The sequence below is a fragment of the Dendronephthya gigantea genome, unplaced genomic scaffold, assembly GCF_004324835.1.
Source record: "Dendronephthya gigantea isolate DGI-Jeju-01 unplaced genomic scaffold, DenGig_1.0 000021F, whole genome shotgun sequence".
Classification (NCBI taxonomy): Eukaryota; Metazoa; Cnidaria; class Anthozoa; order Malacalcyonacea; family Nephtheidae; genus Dendronephthya; species Dendronephthya gigantea.
Genome location: NW_021163031.1, coordinates 495075 through 515595, shown reverse-complemented (window position 1 = coordinate 515595; position 20521 = coordinate 495075). Strand labels below are relative to the sequence as shown.

The 20521-nt window shown below is 35.7% G+C and overlaps 1 protein-coding gene and 1 long non-coding RNA gene across 9 annotated transcripts in view; one reads left to right on the top strand and one right to left on the bottom strand.

Annotated features, from left to right (window-relative positions):
- The window catches only part of LOC114522045 (E3 ubiquitin-protein ligase PDZRN3-like), a 39010-nt gene that overhangs the window by 17576 nt on the left and 913 nt on the right, over positions 1-20521 (bottom strand). The window contains exons 1-4 of one of the 7 annotated variants that reach the window (XM_028542656.1): positions 19819-20165; positions 11602-11702; positions 6532-6625; positions 6245-6398 (exon numbers count right to left, since the gene is read on the bottom strand). The gene's annotated coding sequence lies outside the window, so the exon portion shown is untranslated. Of the gene's footprint in view, positions 1-3132; positions 3420-6244; positions 6399-6531; positions 6626-11582; positions 11703-11853; positions 11946-12066; positions 12165-18544; positions 18613-19818; positions 20166-20521 lie in introns of those variants that run through there. The other 6 variants (XM_028542651.1, XM_028542655.1, XM_028542654.1 and 3 more) reach the window with 6 other exon arrangements.
- Positions 1169-8300, top strand: LOC114522046. Of its 2 annotated transcripts, none has more exons than XR_003686863.1 (3): positions 1169-1696; positions 6839-6938; positions 7866-8300. It is a non-coding gene; the product is annotated as an uncharacterized LOC114522046 (long non-coding RNA). The 2 variants fall into 2 exon arrangements; XR_003686862.1 differs by lacking the exon at positions 1169-1696 and adding an exon at positions 6547-6664.

Genomic DNA, 20521 nt, shown 5'->3' with positions numbered 1-20521 from the left:
ATTAGTTGTTTTTACTGAGTTGACAATGAAACACGATGGTGCATGCGGGTGTCTTTATGGTTGGACTTTGACTAGTGGTTTCTTAACAGCTTATTGATGGAAAAAAATTACAAACTCTCAAATGCCTAAGTCGTAACAAAAGTACTATTAAGATAATCAGGTATTATGACATTTTACAATGTTACCTTTCAGAAAAGCCACAATTTTTTCCGACTTTATATCATATCAATCCAGGTCATTTTAAAGAATGATCGTTTACACCTTTCAATGATTGTGTCCCCTATAGTGGAAAGATCTCTGCGACACTTTCCGGTATATTTTGCCAGGAAAAACTGATTGAAAGACACAATAATCCCTTATCATTTCCTCGTAACCTCAGATACGTTTGTCAGCTTATAATATCTGCTTTAACGAATAAAATCCTCTTATATACACTGGAATTCACCGATAGACAAGTTAACATCTGGAGTTTTGGTAATTTAGTATGATCACGTAACTTTGCATAAAAGGCTTCCCAGAGAGATACTCTTAAGCCGATTTTTAAATTTCTTTAGAATGCCGCCTGCAGACCCCACTGATAATATTAAAGTCTCTTGACAGTATTTGTATGACTATCTTAACACTCAGTATGATATGTTTGTATTTTTAATTTTTTATACAATTCGGTATAATGCAGAGTAAATATCGAACAATACTTCCTGCTGTATTGAAAGCTGAAATATAGTCTCGTTCATTCATATGAGTTACTTTGCATGACGCTAATAGCACAAATTGCCGACATTTTTAATGATGGATCTTAATAAACTGAAAACTACACTGATCAATATGCACGTAGTTCTTGCCTTATGATGGGAAAAGTATAATTAACGATTTCAAATTTATGCAATTCTGTAACTATAGCTCTATATCAGTGACACAATAAATCAAATCCGCCATTTATCAACCATTCATCCTAATATCAATTATTTGCCAGTGAATATTTTCACGAACTATATAATCGGTTATATTTTGAACTGCCAAAGGGTATATTCCTGCAATAAAACTGATATAAATAGACTTTTATGCAATTTAAAATATATATAGTTAATACGAGCGAAGAAAGTGAAAGAATAAAGCTCACTTATGAATAAATTACTGTAATTATATTCTGCGGAAAAGTGAGGGCAAAGTGTTATGAAGCTTGGATAAATCTATGCTGTGAACTTCTCTGAAACTGTTTTGACAAAACTTGTTACTATATTCTGCTGCATTCCGTTTGCCAAACATTAACCTCACAAGATGAAAGATTTCAAACTAAAAATAAGACGTTTAGGAGTTCACGTCTTAGCTAGAGCTACTTATATAATGAATGAGAGTTCAAAGAGTTCACATATAGAGTGTTTGAACCTTTTTAATTGACATTTGACAAATAGTTGAGGCTTAAGAGTTGAAATCTCCCCTTCTTAAAAAGGAAAACTGAATAAGAACTGCCCACTAATCCAAGTCTAGGATCACTTGACAGACGACAAATGAAGGGGATTCAGTTTTTGCGAAATTTTTTTACATGTTGCTAAACTCATTTCAAATTACATAAGTCGACCAGTGTGCATGATCAAATTACTCAGAGGCAAAAATGCAATAATGTTCTTCAAAAAGTAATAAAATCTACAACAGTAATATAACTGAATAACAAGCAAGCCAAGCAAGATTTTTAAAGGTGAGCCAAAGTTATATAGAAATATTGCGTTATCTTATCTCGTACTAACCAAAAAACACTTACTTATTCATGTTATGACCTGTTTTCTGTTGGAAAGAAGATTCGTTGAAGTATAATAGCAGATAGCACCTTGCTGCCTTGTTAGCATAGCGTTTTACTATAAAAACTCGATGCCAATGGCAGCTTCGAGGGTTCTTCTGCCAATTAGCGCTGTAACCACAATACGTCTGCGGTCTATAGTTTCTTTCAAATCAACATTAATGATTTTAACCGCCCAGAACGTATACATCAGAGCATTAAGAAATGTCTCATAAATATACATATATATATATAGTATAATATATACACATACATAACTAATACACTTAAGCCATGTAAAGCTTCTTACAAAATGTGGTGTACTATAAGGGGCTGTTTATATGGTAGCTGGGCTGGCTCGGGATAAACTTGTCCTATATGTTTATATGAGAGCATTTCATCCCAGTTGCCGGGATAGAGATTATTTACAACGCCTTTATTCAGTTTATGGCTTTGCGTTTAAAGTTCAAATGACATCAGTATTGATCAGCATCTATTAAAGTACGTTGTCACCGTTTGTTCGTGTTTAATCATGTAGTATAATAAGAAACGCTAAGAAACATAAAAAATTATAAAAATTGGTTCTACCTCGGCAATCGGGCCAGTTCGCTTGGAGTGTTTATATGAAAATATTTTCATTCCGCTAAGCGAAATCTCGCCTCTTTCGACCGCCTCTTTCCATATAAACGCACAGACGTTTTTATTAGGAGATGTATTCCTGGCGAAATCTCGCTAGCATGCAGGGTTGTCCCGCTAAGCAGGCCAACCCGGCTTCCATATAAACAAATCCCTTACGATGAAACTTTTTCGGTCGACGTTTGAACAGTTGATGAAAAGTCAGCTGAAGACGCTGCAACGCTGCTTCCCGGTTATTTCATTGTTTAATATACGCCATAAAGATATCTGCTATGACATCATACTTTAGGAATGAGATCAAAGAAGGCCGAAATATTTCAAGAAGGCCCGACCAAATAAACTCAAATTTTGAAAATAGACACTTTGCGTTCTTGATTTTCACGATTAAATAAGAGGGTAAAGACAGAGTAAGTGATATTCTACTATTTATACCTTTTATCTTGAATATCGAAACATAAGATGTCTATTTTCGTAATTTGTTATATTTTGTATCTTTTAGTGGTCTGTTAGTATCAGATAATGATAACCCTGATCTCAATATCTATGGGGCAAAAATAGTCGAATATTCTCGACAATTTTCTGCCTAGTCATGGATAATATTCACTATAACGAGTCTTTAACATACGAAGAATCTGTAAAACTCTCATTATCTGCTGTTTCGCCTATTTTTATAGTTAATAAATAACTAGGTTACGATTAATTGAAGATCATAGTCAACTAACCTAATGCTTTTTTCCAAATCAGAGGAACGAGGTTGTTTAATAGAGCCAAGCGCAGTCAATAGTTGATACAAGTTCTGCATGAGTTGAGCGTACGAGTCATTGCGCTAATAGCTTTTGCTTAAAATCCATCTCTAATGACAATATTGCACCAGAAAGTGAGAAAAATTAAGGATAGCAGTTTCTAAAACACTTTCCAAAGGTAACCGACTCATCTGAAGACAGCTGCAATGCAACTTGTTTGACTTCCCGAAGCAAGTCAATACACTAAGCAAGATAGCAAAGTGTTGTTCGGAATCCTTTGATCTTCGTAATCAAAGACCGGCAAAATTATTTATTGTAGCTACTATAACCTGAACTCACTTACGTTGCCGCTCAATATTGCAAAACTAACCATATTAACCTAAATACTCATGCACTGCAGGAATACTGGGGAATTCCAGGATAATGTATTTTCAAAAACCGAGCCGAAAGCCTGGGGTAAAATAGCGTAGAAGAACTCCAAACAAACTCACTTTTTAAATTTTCTTCAAGGATGGCTCCCGACAATAAAAGTACAATGCTTAGTTAAGTCGGTACATCAAAAGTTATAATGACCAGGCGGCTGTATGCCAATCCTTCCTTTCCAAACAAATGATTCGAGCATTCGATAGTTATAACAACGTCTTTATGTGATTATGGAAAATTTTCAATGCATTAACAAGCTCGTTAAACGAGGATATATTGCAGATTAATGTAACCAGCCGGCGGTTCGCTCATAAGGCTAACTTCTAAATCATATAGGACGAATTGAAAACCTTTCTAAACCACTCAGACACCTCTACACGAGTATAATCCTCGAGATGGCATTTGATATATCATAAAGATGCACATTTAATGAATATATATAATCATTAAAATGGTTTAAAGCCCAAAATTTCCTGCAATGGTCAATAGCAGCCAGTCGACAAACCTTAACCAATGGCAGTGTGCATGCAAATGTTTTTGTGTGTGTTTTTTTGTAGTTTGAACGTATCAGGTTCTATGGCAACAAAGCGTTTGGTTCAACACACTTAAAACAGCTAAGTTTTTTTTCCGAGATCAATTTCCTTAATATATTTCAACGTTGCTTATCATTTATAATTTATAGGCAGCTGAAAAAAAGAGATATTTTTCCAAGAACGCTTAGAGTGACGAATACAGAGTGCATGCTGTAAAAAATCGCGTTATAACGCCGTTTCCAAGTTACTAGCTTTTCTAGCCATTTTTCAAAGTTACATCTGCCAAATTTTTTCCTGGCATTTTTCAAAGTTAGATCTGCCAAACATACTACATAAATATCCAACAGAATCGCTGAGTATTTTGATAAAAATATACCGAAAAGTAACTTCTCAATTAGGATTTTTTCTTGCCACTGAACAAAGAAGTGTAATGTTGCTCTCATAATAATAGTTATATCAGCTTAACAACTTTCTTACTTTCGCATCATCATAAATTACTATGGAAACTATTTTCCCATTACTTCAAGTAGCAAAGCTTATTACTTTTCCTCTACAGTGAGTCTATTTCCTTATTAGGCAGCTTTGCTATATTGCTGTTTGGCGCAGTCCTGATATAATGACGGTGCTATAGCGGTAATGACCAGTGTTGATGAAACGATGCAGCGTTCGTTTCAGCAACATTTTCTACGCCAAACACACAGTAATAAACTTTCCCGGATTCACTGAAACACTGCGTTCAGACATTTGTTTTTTGAAGTCTGAAAAGACTTGAAGAAATAAAAAAAGTGGCTGTTGCTTTTGGCTTTCATTTTCAACACACCTGTCCGCGAGTGAAAACCACGACGTTAAAAAGTTCTTCTGATGTAATTGTTCTATTACGTACCGCATGGCCGGAGTTCAAAACTCAAAACCGCAAGAGGAAATCCTCGTACTTGAAAACGCTAATGCAGCTAATTCAATAAAGATTGCCATTTATACACCTTGAACTGTGAACCTTAAAACTCGGACTCACCCAATTGATGCAGGAAAAGCATATCAGAGGCACGGTTTAATCAGTTTAGAACTTTCATGTCAGTTTTTTTCCTAGAGATATGGTAAATATTTTCCAATGTAAACATCTCACCTGGCGGCAATATTCAAGTACCATATTTCTTCACATAAAACCTGCACTCCTATTATGCTTTGAGCGCCCCAACGTTTTCAGGAGAGGACAATCTTATCTGAATCAGTTGTTTATTCAGTAAAGTATAAACTATGAACTATCAACTATAAACGAAACATGAAATATGTATCAAAATGCCGGATACAGTAAAAACATACATTAAGGCGCCATTGTAATTGGTTTCAAACTCTCTTTTTTTTCAGAGAATTGAGAGAAGCATAAATTAAATTAAATTAGCCTAATAGGAGTGAAGAGATGGCATGCAATTCACTTTATGAATCCAAACACGCTGACTTAATTTTGCATTCTTAATCAATTTTTGTTGCAGGCATAACTGATTTTGAGTGCATGATTTATATTGTTACACTTTAATTATGTTTTGCTGACGTCTGATTGTTAGTAGAATACGTCATCTACAAAACTGTGATAGCGATTGCAGTTTACTGAGTTTTTGAATTTCTCATTGCAGCAAGTCAGTTTTCCCATTCGTGGACCGCTGGTCCTTATAGTAATAACCAGCCAGTCGGAAATCCTCGATCACTTGTATTTCTAATAAGCTTAAATTGCACAGTACATAATGTTTTAAACATCTTGGAACCATCTGTTTTCAATCTTGGTGACAACGTAATCGTAGTTCAGACAAATTAATAAATCTATATACATCTGAGGAATAACATATATCACGATCTTATGAACAAACGCCTTAAAAAAACCTTGATCATAAGTAGTTAACGGCCCTTAATGGCAAATGAATGAAAAATTACTATTTATTTGTCACTTAAAACAGCACGAACATCAAAGTATATAACTATTATGACTGCAGCTATTTGAAAAATCCGTATTAAAAGCTGATTAATTCCCTTAAATTGTCAAGAAACTTGGCAAGTAAGCAGCGAATTGAACCTCAATCACCAGCTACTTGATGCTCTATGCATTACAGAACACAACAGACACTGCTTCAAACAAAGCCTACCTTTCAAAGCTTGCGCTTCTGTTTAGACTTCACAGTGTATCCTCTGTATTTGTTAGCGGTACAGAACAAGAAGCCAGTGCAATAATAACCAAGAATATGAACTGAATTTTGCAAATTCCCGTCAGTAATTATTCACACTGCCAGCGTGTAACAGCTAATGAGAGAAAAACGAATCTTGATTACGAATTTATTTTACGGTTGCCTGCCATTATTCTAAAAGACTTGAACCACTTTACTTAAGTACTTTAATGTGCGGACGCAGAGCAAAGTCATAAGAGGTTGCTTACCCCCCGCAGAGTAGCTGCAAAAATGAGATTGGACTTATAAGGCTTTGTGCATTGTACCTCGGGCAATCTTCCTTCAACTGGCAATAGTTATAGTCTAAGAGGAAAATTAAACTCACAAGACGACTCAAACCAGGTAGGTAGATATATGTATGAATATTGCCGACAGTAAAATCCACTTTTAAAAAACGATGTTTTGGTAGAAAAGACCGCACACAAGAAATTTCAACATTTCATCGTTTTGAAGTAAGTATCGTCTGTGGCAACAAACTTTTTAATCAATGATCGATGTTCATTTTATTTTTTGCAGGTAGTTCTCATTCAAAACATTAACACGGCAGAATTTCTACAGTGCTTTAGTCGGATGAAAGGCAATTACTCCCCCTGAATGGAACAATAGTCAATCACAGGTTAGCACTCAATATACATAAGCTGGTAAAGATATAATTGAGCCAGTTGGATGCGAGGTTAGTTGAAAGCCTAGAAGACAATTCCGCTTATGAAGAATGCCAAACATTCGTGCATTCATAATCCCAAGTACGTCCTTCGAGATAAGACAAAAGTCGTGACAAAATTAAGACATTTTGCGCACTTAATTGGTATAAAGTTCAATCCATTTTGGCTTTGATGATAAGCGTTAGAACGGCAGCTGAAATGTCTCAAAGTTGCTTGATTCCTTCTTCGTCCTCTTACGGTTGTTAAGATGGAGTTACCAGCATGCATACATCCAGTTCGGCCCACGCATACCATAGAAGTGATAATAGGATAATGGCTTTCAGGATAAATATATTCTGTCGTATTACCTCAAATATAAGCAAGTATAATAGAAACAGTATTCAAAAATGCTCAGGTTGCATGTGCTATGTTACAACATGTGTTTAATTTCTTTGTTGAAAATGCAGTTTAATTTCCTTGTAAAATAAATTCTTTCTTCAAGAGATCGTTTAAGCAGCGTTGAAACAATATTCTTTCAAGAACTACAAAATTTACATAAAAGGACAACAGTTTCATAATTTCCATGCCCGACGAAAGCTCTTATCCTCGGTTGTCACTTTGGCTCGTGTAAATGAATACAGTTCATTGACATGTTCGCATTCTAAGCGTTTTCTTGTCTAAACGAGACCTCATGCCTAGCGCGTGCCATTAGCAAGACCTTCATGACACATTCATACAAGACTGGCTCTATTCCAAAGGTCTATATATACATGCAGAAAGGTTTGCACTTATTAGTCCAGTGTTCCCCGTGAGTCGCACTGGATAACAGAGGTCTTGTTTGGGTCATCGCCTAATTGAAGGTATTACTGAAAGAGGAACTGAAAATGTTATGCGTTTTTTAGTTAGACAGCAAACATGCTGCTGGAGTCGAAACTCGAAATTAGGTGGTAGTGGTGAAAGATGTTCAAGCACTATTCAACACCACCCTGAACTCAGCAAGTCAAAGGCTATCTATGTTCAATCAAAGCATTGTTCGCCATAATAACTACGCCATTAATTTTAAGAGTCGTTTTCTCCTGACAACAGAAAACTATATCCTGGATACACTCAATGTTTAACGCAAAAATTTAAACTAAAAACTAAACAGTATGGAAAATGCGGCAGTTGACATAATCCGAATCAATCTGTAAGGTCTCGGTTACAAATCTAAATCCAATTTGTTGTTCTTACTTACAAAATTAAACTAAAAAACTTAAAACTATTAGTACACGCAGTTTATGTACGTACTTAGTAACTTAATTGACAACTAACAAGGTGTAGCATCACATGCATAAGGCCAACACGAGGCAGCTAACAGACAAATGTGTTAATATATCGTCGGAATGATAAGGTTTATGCTTCCCCGTGAAGATTTCTTGAGTTCTCTGATAATGACTTCCAACTATGTTGATTTGAAACAAACAAAAATGACTCATACCAGAGTTCATAAAAATTCCAATTCTAATGAAAATCTTTTAACTTGACTAAAAGCCTAGTAACAAGGACTAATTGAGGGCCTTGTCGTTAAAGATTAGCTGTTTTGGTTTTATAAAAACTTTTTTGTTAAGCTCTCGCTTCAATTACCAGTCCGGATGCTGCGTGCATGAAATCTTTTTTAACTGACGGTAACTGAAATTGACGTTGATTAGATAATCTCACGCATATTTTGGTATATCAGATGTATCCACCCAGTACAATGAGCATGGTTTTCTAGAGACACCAGCTACATACAACATACTACATGTAGATATAATTACACAAAACCTGGCAATCGTTACTATTTATAGCTCGTATGTCCTCGAGCAATGATTATTGACAGAAAATCAAGACAATGCATTGATGAGGTAGATTACAGCATGCTAGTCTCGGTCCTGCCATCGCGTTCATTTATTTATCCTGAGATGGTTGACCATAAAAATGGTGCAACTGGGAAAATATTTGTACGAAACACATCACACATGCATTAAAATGAGCTGTCGCCTTTCATCTTGATTTGTGCAACTTTTGTAAACATAATTTGTTTATTACTGCACAGTTTTTATTACTAATAATCGCACATGCAACAGCGAACATTACAGTGATATATTTTAGTAGGAAATAATTTACACAATTTACACATACCCAGCTTTACTGTAACTGTGGAAAGCCAGAAGCAACCTCAGATGCATGTTTTTGTTAGAGTTAAACATACTTTATCATAATACAATGAGACTTATACGAATCAGCCAAGACACAGAACGGAATGATGCTTTCCCTTCAGAGAAAACTCAGCATCGAAAAAGCTATAAATCAGCTGGTATCAAATCATGCAGTGTGCCAAATATGATTTCCTCGAAGACCTACCAAATTACGACTGCTCTCGAAGGAGGTCGTCGCAGGTCTAATTACAAATTAGCAATCTTGATTAACGTTCTAATTAGATCTTGAGCTCGTGTCTGATGTTATGAAAGGTCAATAATCATTATCGTGTAATCCTCTGTATTCTAGAGATAAGAACACGGGGGAGCAAAATGCAACATATTCTTAGCAATTAGAACAAAAATTTGTCACCATAACGAAAGACAAATTTAAGTCGGTCAAGTTGCTGTTCTAATTGATTTATGATATTCTGCAATATGCACATGCGTGTTTCGTCACACCTAAAGAAAAAGGGCGTTGGTGGTAATGTATAGTTAGAGCCTGTGCCTCTCTTTGAAAATACAGGCTGTTAGGAAACGTTCTCACGCACTTTGTACCCTATCTAGCTGTTCATCACGTTCTTTTGAAGAACTTGTCTCTCAAAACAATAGCATACTACGACACATTGATCTCAGTTACTGATAAACGTTAGTTCAAGTCAGCGTTAAATATAACCCACGATTTGCAGAAAACAAAACTATGCTTTAATCATTTAATTGCTTCCGATTAGACACAGTTGCGAACAATTCGGTACTTAGCCACAAACTTGTGTTTCAATATCATTACCTAACGGACGGTTGTGAACATTAATCTCCGGTGAAAAAACGATCAAGTCTCGAGTTTATTTCTTAAAAACTTCTCCGCGTGTAAGGCAGGCAACTGGAAGGAGGGGGCGCTCGGCTCACGGAGAATATTAGGAGGGCATCTGAGAATGAGAGAGTGGGGGGGGGTAGTTGAGTTGCATGATGTTGGAAAGAGGTGGCTTGGGAAGTGGTAGGGGGCCCGGAAAAGGTGGCTGGGAAGTGGTAAGGAAATTTCGGAAGGCGAAGACATTCGCTCAAAGGGTAGGGGTTAATCGGCAGTTCTCGCGTTCTTGAAGTCGAGATTGATCAGGCATAAAGCAACCTTATTTCAAATTGAAGTAAGGACAAAGAAAACTAGGAAAAAATTGATTTTATGCATAAAATACAAGGGAAAGGAGTATATTTTTAGTTCTGAAAACCACCGCCTGACTGACTCGAGACACTTTCCGGACATTTTTGAAAAACGTGTCACGGCACGTCTATAAGGTAAGGTAATCACGCAAAACGAAACACTTATCACTCAAGAATTAAGATAAGCAATTATAATGTTATTTTAAGGAAGATTCAGCAATACTTTTACTCCCCAATGAAAACTCACACGTAAATCAGTGAATCGAAAAATACGAACACGGGCTGGGCTGTCCGCCAGCAACTTTTTAAACTATTATCAGGTGACGATCAAGATCGTGAAAGTTTCCGTTGTTTTGCGTTTCCTGGTATGCGGACACGGGACTTCCTTTGCAAGAATATTGCTTACTGAATATAGTATTGCGATATTCCCTGTTTCCTCAAAGAAGACACACAATTTAGAAAGCTTGTATTGTATGCTAATAATTATCAGGGAAGTGAATTTGGCTTGATCCAAAGCTTCCAAGTGGTTCATCGTGACTATTTTTTAACAACTTTTGTATACAGAACATTTTAAATAGGAGGGATTTGTTTATAAACGACTGTATTTTACTGTTTTAATAATTGGTTTTATACGTGCAGTCATCACAGAATAAATCACTGGTGGTGATTCGGCGCTAAGTTTCAAAGATGCCGCCTGCATGAGCTAAATGCCAAATGCCCATGGATACAAACAAAGTAAACTAAACTACACGCAGTGCCAGTGGTGTCAAATGGCAAACAGTTAAGAAAAATACATTGATAGTCTAGAGTAATAAAATAGAGTTAGAAGAGGCTAAAAAATCCTAAAGAAAAACTACTTTTAAAACCCTAACCCTGAAATAATTCCTAAAAGGTTGTCTCCATCAAAAGAACGGCCGCTTCAAATATACATTATCGCGGTATTTATAGAGATTAACGTTTGCGGCGCATCGGGTTCACGATCCGGTGGAACAAATCCGCAATTGAATGAATGTCGTTCAAAGTAAAATTGTCGGATGTAGAAAAAAGCAGATTTTCTCGAGCTAATTTGTGAAGTGAGTATGATCGCCGTCTGATATTGAAACAGGAAAGAATAGTTTGATAAAAAAATCGTCTTGTGTAAAACTGAATCGTACCGAATGGGGTGAGTTGAATGTCAGCATGTCAAAACATCAAATTAACACAATGCGCAGTGGCTATATATACGTGTTACATAACAGCAAAACTTACTTTTTATTCTTTCACTCACCCGACTTCAAATAAGAACCAAGATCAATTCAAACAAATTTCACGTATTGAGCTTCAGAGTTAGAAACCACGTTAGTTTAAGATTTCATGTGCAAGTTGAATCTAAACAAACGTTAATATACAATATAAGACAGACGTTCTTGTGCCCACCAGGAAACCAGGTCACCACAAAAGGCAAACTCTTAGGAACAGTTGGAAACAATGTTTGAACAAAGCTTGTGTAGATAGCTCTGACTTGACATATCTAGCCTACCTTCTGACGACCTCAACAACACTCACACTCACAGCGGTAATGATCTCACGACAAGCTCACAATTAATCTTATTTCACATGTAAACGAATGCACGCAAATTTATCTAATGAGCTAGAAAATTGAATCAATATTTTTTGTACCGAAAAGTAAACATACAATTAAACAAAGTGAAACACTGTGTGTTCTTCGGCCTGGTTATAACTCATAACTTACGCTATCCATCCTCTCCCAAATTCATCAAGAACATAACAAGTGTCTCAATGACTCTACGTTTCCCGTTTACATTTCAAACTCATCTAAGGTCTGGCCTGTCCGAACGGAAATCTCATGACGTATTTTGCGCGGTTAAGCCGCTCTGTAGCCCTACATCCATTGTCTGACTGTACTCATGCCATTCACAGGCATTGTGTTTTATGTGTTCTGACAATCATAATGCGGTTAGTGGTCGCATTGCGCCACAATGGCTCTTGCCAAAGACTAGAATATAGAAAGCATTGTCTCGCAAGAGTACTTATGGCCTTAAAATAAGCGAGCTTTGTAAACATAAAGGTATAATGTAAACTTACAGCTGCCTTTGAAGCTTACAAACACGAAATTTTGGCACAACCATAAAGTTTGCTACGGAAGGTTTAAATTTCTAGGAAAACAAGCTTGAAAACGAGCTGGTAACTTGAAGCGAAAGCAGGCATTATAGACTTAGCGTAAAAAATGATTTTGTTAAAGTCGAGAAGGTTTCATGCGAGATGTTTGGTACTCTGGAACAACGTAAGAATCCATAACATTAAGTCGTGAACATCTATTTTTCGATCAAAGAGTTTCGAAGACTGTAATCGTTTGCCGAAATGATATGTTTTCATTTAACATCTCTTAGGTATGAATATTTAAGATATAAGTCTGTCTAATCGTCACAAATAAGTGTGAACGATTTGCAAAGCTTTGAATTTACAAGCATACAAGCAAAGCTGAATGTTTCGTAGTTCGCGAAAACAAATTACTCTCATTTATCGTAAAATAACAGGAGACTGATTACACAAGAATATTGTTTCAATATTTGCTGGGATTGCAGGATTTACCTATATTACATCGGGTATAAAGAGACTAGCATTGCCGCTACACCCACTTGGGCGTTAAAGAGAATGGGCCGGCTTCAAAATACCTCCCCCACAGATAAAAGAGCGGCTATAAACACCTGCGAGGAAAACTAGAAATATTTCAAATGAATAAGTTCTTCTTTATCATCAGTTTTAAACAATTTTTCTTGAGTTTCCTATCATTTGACTATACACATTACACAACCTATATATAGTGACATTTAGGGGTAAACCCGAGTCTTGGGGGAAACCCAATATGTAGCTATAGATCAAAAATACCGCCAATGAACATCACAAGTACCGACAAAGGTAACGATACAAGATCAATGTTGATATGCTTCACAAAGACCTCTGAGCAAAGCTTTAGAGATGATAATACATTAGAAACTATGAACGTTGTGGAAGCATACGCTACTTTATCCCAGCATTCGTTAATTTACTGCTACGGAAAGATTGTGAAAATACCTTTCACCAATTATGAATTTTATCAATTGTGTTTAAATTATGGTACTTCCTACCGGAATATTAGCGAGAACTAATATACTTTAGACTTTATCCGTGTTTGGTTCGATAGACAAGTTGATGTGACGCCTCACTATGGAGTAAACTGTCTGCATATAAAAAATAATCAGGATTAAAATAGAACTAACAGTTTTAACGTGCGGCAAGGGGTGGCGTGATAGGAAATTTGTGTTATTTCCGCGCCAAGATCTCACGCGAATTGTACCTGGTGTAGATCATGCCAAAAAACACCCTGTCAGATGAAATAATTGGTCAATTAAATTGTGATGTTTCCTCGTTGCCATTCATCCTCAAAATAGCTCTTTTATGTTTAGCAGAAAACTACTGGAGATTTAGTGAACTGTGTGGCCAATTTAAAACTACGCTTGTTGCGCATGTCAATGACGTCATATCTCTTCGATTACATCCAGCACGTGTAGACTTGCGATATATTCGACAGTGCGCATGCGCAAATCTTACCAATATTGTCTACTTCGTGGTATCAAAGTTTCTATTATAAAATATTTTAAACAGGAATCTAACAATGAAATTGGGTTGGACGTTGAGGTATTTGATCACAATGACACTTCTTGCAAATCTTTTTTCCGATTCACCGACTGAGCGACATGATCTTCTCATTTTCAATAATGAAACGTTTTTAATGTATGACCTTAAACCTTACTGTTTAATTAGTCCTAACATGGAACAATTATTCATCGGCATATTAAAAAGATAGATTCGGTACATTAAATAGATAGATCAAAGCAGCGTTGTTTGCATTTATGTTTGTATATTTACCAAGGACCATCTGTGTGTGCATCTAATGTTCCTTGTGTACTTTCGATGGCGCCACCCGAGCGCAAGTTCGCTCTCATACATTGAATAGAAGGATATCCTATTTTAGGAATGGGCTTGTGTGTTCAAGTAAACACCGCTTTGCCTCTTTATACAAATTACTTATTTGTTTTGCAAATTGAATGTTTCTGGAGGTGTTAATTGGGACATCAGTGTCGGAATACAATATCTCGTCGTTATAATCGCGGCTCGTTGTCGCCCAAGTTAAGTCTTTATCAAACAAAATTTCACCTTTTCAGAAATGAAGAAACTCGAAGAGCTTGAGGGCGTGCACTGAGGAGACTGGGTCTCTCATGCCTGGTTTATAGGACCTTTTCCCAGTTGGGGAGGGGTGTGCATGTGTTCAATTTCAGATCATCCCAAGGTTGTGTTACATTATGGATTTATGAAACTTTCTTTGCAACTTACAATGCAATTCTACTCCTCAGGCATCTAAAGTTTACCGGGAACATTTCTTACAGGTCTCCTAACGTTTTCCTAGCATTTCTAACACTCTTTACAAATGAACATTCATCATAGGATAGTATTGCATTGTGTAACAGCGCATTCACAAGTCCACGTATAACTGAGCTTAACCTGAACTTCTATAGTTCTATATAACACAACTTTACATGATTGTGTTAAAAAGGGTCGTCTAAAAGCATGCACTACGAGAAGGAATCCCTTTATTGACATTGTATGTTGAACTGAACGTTTCAAATAACACAACTACAAGAGAAGGAATGTGTAGTGTGCGTTCTTTGATGTGGCCAACAACATGATATCTACACAAGTGTTTTGAGTCGATCATTGTCGATCATTGTTAACCACAGCGATGCTAATACGCATTTTAATCATCAGATCGAAATGAAGATGATCACAGAAGGCGGGACTTGCAACAACGAGGATCTTTGTAAACAAGTCTCTGAATTTGTGTCTTTTGTGTCAAAAACGTTGACTTATTTTGATTTATAATCATCCTTTAACAGAATATATCTTCTTAAAACTAAGTTGTCAATTCTTTATAATGTTAACATTTCCTAGTTCCTACAGTTCTAAACTATAAAAAACAAAATCACCTTAACTATGATTGTCTTCTGTCACTCATTTTCACAATTGAGAATCGCACCACGAAGATTTGACCAAAGAGTTACCGTCATGCATGAACATTTTTAAAAACTAAAGAACACGTTTGAAGACAGCTAGCTTGCCTTTTTAGTTTAGTCAGTATCCATTTATAGCGCTTTATATGACAGCAGCTTGCCAATACTCATTTAAGACTTGTTAATCACCCAAAATTTATAGCTTTGTTTTTAATTGATGGCCCAAAATTCGTAATAAAAAAACGACTTTGTATAGACGTTATGACATATCATTACGTCTGCCGTATGAATATTATACTAAAACCATCTTATCTCTCCACACACAATCAGTCATAATATGTCAATGTTAAAAATAACTTTCAAAACGCATAATATTATTCTAATATCACAGAGACATGCATGATCAGTATTGTCCTTTGAATTCCTGAGTTGAATTCTTAAGTTTGAAGCAATGGGCAAGTCAAATAAGGCATATTATATATAACTGCATGTATATCTCTCGTATCTTACAATCATCTTTGGGTAATTTTCTTCTTTTTTAGTTTCACTGCAGTTTAAGAATATTCATAGGATATAAATGATAAAACGGTGGTTTTAAAATATGGGAATAAACAACTTGTGAGAGTGAGACACTTACAAAGTTGTCAATAATAAATATTTTAAAAATAAAAAATGTCCATTGCTACATGCACCAATTAACAAATGAACCTTTTTTTCAGAAAACATGCATATATATATATATAACGACGCTAGTCTTCACGGAGCCAAGTCTGCCAATTTGAGCTGATTCAATCCACATTTTAAACAGATGACATATAGTTGGAAGCAAGCCGGCTCATTGTTTAAAATGGAAATGCGAAAACATATAGTTTAAGAAGAAGCTCAGACCGGTATCTATATTCAGTCGCTTCCTTCCACTATCATCTTCATTATTGGTAATGGATAAAAGATTCGTGCATATAAAATAAAACAATGCCAGAGAGACGAGATATCAGCAATAAAACTAACCGCTTCCTCTAATCGAAGAAATTGACATGTTTAAAATTATTATTAAAGATATGTATATACAAGCTTATGAACGAAGACGCAGCCCATAAATTGAAAAACTGTCCATTTCACTTCAACATGACATGCTCACTTCATTATAATATCAGCATACAGCATTTTCAATTATACAGCTACATGGAAACAGATATAGACCGTTATTGCATGATATTGTAGAATTAAAGCCCAATAATAAAGCTTTTTCAATCAATTTTAGATAAATCAACACGATATAGCATATTAGAGATGCCCGCAATGAAACTCAAACTGTGAAATTATACAAACATGCAATAATTCGTCATTAAACAAGCCAAGGAAACGTATATATACTTCCAAAATACTCTAGGCTATCCTAGCCTTAAAGCTTTAAATGCAAGAGGACGCTAGAACAATAATATAATGCTCTTAAATTTTAGCTCTATAAGTATATAACTATACTGAGTTCTTCATTTGACAATAAATGAACTGAGAAATAATGAATAGAACGACATCTCGTCTAATGTTCAGTATTTCTTGATTCCCCCCAGGTCTTGGGGTCTTCAGTTTAATTGTTGCATAATGAACTCGTTTTCTTAGAAGGTTACTGAATATAGCCCAGGTTACAAAAACACTCATCACTCATGCAGTTCAAGAAAATAACAAGTTACAAAAACGGGGAAGGTTCCTACTAAAAGGCTTAGAACGTTTCTAACAAGATGTTCATCTGTTAGTATTATTATTATTCATTAAAATTCATCTTTGTTCATTAAAATACACTTTCAAAAAATTTTGTTGTTGTGTCACAAGATATATGCTTCATTATTCAATAATGCGTTATTGATTTAAGACCCCGCAGGGTATATTGAAAGATATTACTCTAAAATTGTTAAACTAAATTTCCGAAATTGAAAGAATTGTTAATATTTTTCTCATATTTTAAACCAGCTAAATCACACTGCTAATCCAGCTTAAAACCATAGAAGGAATACTCGTCAGAAGAATCGATTGAACAACACCGATAACAGCTGGCTTTTAACTATAATTTACGGCAAAAAAAAGGCAAATGAGTGTTTTAAACGTGCGTAAAACACTCGTATGCTTATAGCCACTAGCTTAATTATATTTTAAGCATTTATTCCATTTCCCGACAATCTATTCAGTTTTAATGCAGATCAGAAGATAAAACACTGTTTAAAAGAAGCTAAATCTCGAGAAAAATAAAAAAAACGATTGTCAAAATGAGCACAAAAAGCATAAAAGCGGCAACCATAGCAACCTTTAAACTGGACATGAACATGCAACCTTATAATATTTACTATGGACAATTCACCATCACAATTGAACTCATAACGAAGAAACACACAGCGTAGATTATTCCCATACCAAAAATTGTTTGCATGTCTTTGGTTATGATTATCCTTGACAAGAATATCATATTGTGTTAATACTTTTGAACAACCTTCAATGTCAATTACTGAACGAACATCGACTGGTACTTGATTAATTTTGCCATGCATTCCCTTTCCTTTATAATACACGGAAAGCCTAGCGCACGAACGTACTAAAAAATATAGCATATTCTCACAAACACGACGTATCGACAAGCGGTGTGAAGATAAATTCTTTGAATAAATCCTTTCATCGGATAAAAAATTCCAAATAAATAAAATTCCCGTTTGAAATAACTGGGGAGTATATGCATGCACTGTGCAGTGATGCATGCGCATGCCCTCCGCGCATGCATGCAGACAACGAGTTTCTCGCGAATTCATTTAAACTTCCTTCACGCATTTCTCCGTATAAACTATTTCGCTCGAACCTCGGGACAATACTGCACAGGATCAGCTGCGGAGGAGCTGCAGAATCCATTGCGAAGGTTCGCTTGAATTTAAGAAATTAAACTATATACACCCCGTGAATTTAACGAAATGCTACTGATTTCAAACATGCATGGAACAAAGCTTTCAAACTGAGTTTCAGTTGTCCACACACACCTGAAAAACTAAACTCTAGAGCAGTATATTTATTTGAGAGAGCTTCTGCATGGCTTCGTGTATGCAACAGGTGCATGGTAATAGCAATGCTCAAGTGGACAATGAAATAAATTTCAAAAAAGGTGAACGAATCTAAAACACTTACTTCAGGTACGGACACAAGCCGCGGTAACATCTGAGACAGCCGGGCCAAACCTCTAACAATCGGCTTTCAGGTTTTGATGCAAATGATCCGGGAACTATAAAGCACTCAATGTAAGCGCTTGTATAGTAAACATCACAGAAACACAGGCGTGACTACAGGTCACAGACGGGTACTAGAACCACGTGTTTACATGCATATAGGCGGAGTTTGCACACAGTGACAGACGCGCTACGCAAAGCTTACCTCAGGCTGCTCAGATTGTCAATATTCTGAACGCGGATGTCAGTTGGTCTGAGTGTTTAAAATTACTCTTGTTCACATCAGTGTCCAAGAAAATGAAATTTGTTTGATGGTTTGTTTATTTTGAATAAATATATACGAAGTTAGGAACGCGGAAAGTCATTATTTAAGCCTTGACTATATCTTTGTTTTATTCACTTGAAAGACAAGGAACCAAAATAGTAGAGTGACGAAGAATGACGATAATCTGGTGATTAAAAAGAGACTTATCCAGTTAGATGTCACGTTCAGTCCATGAGGAAAACGTTCCTTCATGTTCTGTGTTTCCTTGTTCCAAGGATTGTGCATGTATAGTGCAGTTGCAGCCATCGCATATGATATTATCCACTTTGTATTTAAATAAATTTTGTATTTAAACAAAACAAAAAGCGTGATGATAACATAAAAAATAATTATATTTTGTCTTATTATTATCTGTTGTTTTAATATATAACAAAAATCATCATCTCGACCGCGTGATGGCGCTGTCATCAGGCTGGTTAAGACTGAATTGAAATTATTAACAACTCAACTGATATTCTGATAGCACTTGATGGAGGATATTTGCACGTACGAGTATTTCGCGTCTACTTCTGTATAGTACTGAAATCGTATTTGACCATTTTTTAACAATGCACAACTTTATAAGACTAGAAAATTCTGCGCGCCACATTGAAGACAGAACAATGCGCGAAATAATATCGCCACATAACCAATTATCACAATATTGGAAAGTAAAACACGTTTTCTCTTTTGTTCGTGACTTCCTCTAAAAACTATTTGAATTATTACGAAGCTAGCTACGTTTTTTTAATGATGTATTTCTAAAACCCGCTCATCCATTTCGCATGGCACAAACAAGCGTACGCCACGAAAACTCAAGAAAGAAAACATCCCTAGTGCCACAAAAACTTATCTCCAGAAAGGAAACATCCCTAGTGCCTATTATTCAGTGAATGAATACCCAATAGAAAATAAATAGAGGAAATTCCAACCTGTTACAATTGTTTCAAATCTTCAAAACTTTTCCAACTTTTCATCTGACTGGTTCAGTTCTTTTGAATTTCGCCCATTTTCAACAAAATAATTCAGAGATTCATTGAGAACTGCAAATATTACCACACAAGCTGTTATATTATTGTATCACTGATTCCAATACTGCCAAGATTATGGAAAAACCAATAAAACAGTTTGATGTAACTTTCTGATCTGTTTCTACAATGATAATGTTTACTCATAAGCATGAAAACCAAACTTGTTTTATTGTGTTCCAAAGGTTTTTCATATTTCAAAACACATCATTTCATGTTGATACTAATGACTTCACACTTGTCTGTTTAATTAATGCAAATTGCAGTTGACTCTTAAATGTGATATTGGCTAAACCAACACTGGAATATGAAATATATCATGCTTCTATACCTTGCTTTTTTGTAGCAAAATAATAACTTAGAAATATTTACAAGCTAGTGGCAATGCAACTAAGGAAAGATTAATAGTCTACTTAAACCAAAACTGACTATGGCATATATGTAAAATTGAAAACTCTTTCACTTTAGAAAATGAATAAAAGTGTGAGCGAGGCCCATTTGGTTGCTAACACTCACAAAAAACCAGAAGCATTGGCACAAATTTTGAAAATTTATTGTTTGATGCACTCATTTTGAGCAGCAAAAAATTGAATGTTACTCTGCATGT